This window comes from Ceratina calcarata, unplaced genomic scaffold (assembly GCF_001652005.2).
Source record: "Ceratina calcarata isolate Rehan_Ccalc_2016 unplaced genomic scaffold, ASM165200v1 scaffold6453, whole genome shotgun sequence".
NCBI lineage: Eukaryota > Metazoa > Arthropoda > Insecta > Hymenoptera > Apidae > Ceratina > Ceratina calcarata.
In genome coordinates this window covers 1-768 of record NW_017177706.1, presented here as the reverse complement: position 1 = coordinate 768, position 768 = coordinate 1, and the positions used below count along the sequence as shown (strand labels likewise).

Below are 768 nucleotides of genomic sequence, written 5' to 3'. Positions count from 1 at the left end.
GTTGGTTAAAGCGCCTGTCTAGTAAACAGGAGATCGAGGGTTCGAATCCCTCCGGAGCCTAATTAAAGTAGAATGAAATTAATTTTTGCTTCCATACATCAATGTACATCTACCTAACTTGTTCTATTTTGGCCCCAAGTAAATACAAGCAAATACAGTCGAGGGGAAAGGTATAGGATCATAAGGTAATTTAAAAGTTCAAATCGACACCTTGTTATTCANTTTTGTTACGAGGCACGAGGTACATATTCGAAAACAACCATGTTCAGTCAGAAAAGTATAATAATTTTTCGACTAGAGCCAAGACTGACGTACCACCTCAAGACGAGATAATTACCATAAACGCCTCGGTAAGAGCATCGACTGGCTTCTGCTTTTCTCACCTTAGAAGAGTACAAAAGTAATAACTTCCTTTCCGAAATAATTGAACGAAACAGGAAGCTACGTGCTGCTGTAAAAAAATATTTTATTTTGATATTTATTATGACCCAACTTGCGTTGGGTACTAAGAAAAATTGGAGTGTAGACTCATCAAATGTTCCCCTCCACGGAAATCTTTAGTAAAAGGCGAAAGATTTATGCGTGATTTGAAGGGAAACCAGAGTACTTTAATGAGCTCCTCTCGTCCTTAACATAGAGACGTGTTCACGAATTCACTTGTGGAAATATCAGCCACCTAGCGAGAGTTATGTGCGCTACTCTTATTAAGAAACAGAAATAAGAAATATTAAAAAAATATGTAATATAGGAAATTAATGTTAGAACCTT

The 768-nt window shown here is 36.8% G+C and overlaps 1 non-coding gene across 1 annotated transcript; it reads right to left on the bottom strand.

Moving 5' to 3' along the window:
* Nucleotides 1–485: 485 nt before the first annotated feature.
* Nucleotides 486–607, bottom strand: LOC113464954 (U5 spliceosomal RNA). Its single transcript, XR_003389811.1, has one exon. It is a non-coding gene; the product is annotated as a U5 spliceosomal RNA (small nuclear RNA).
* Nucleotides 608–768: the final 161 nt, after the last annotated feature.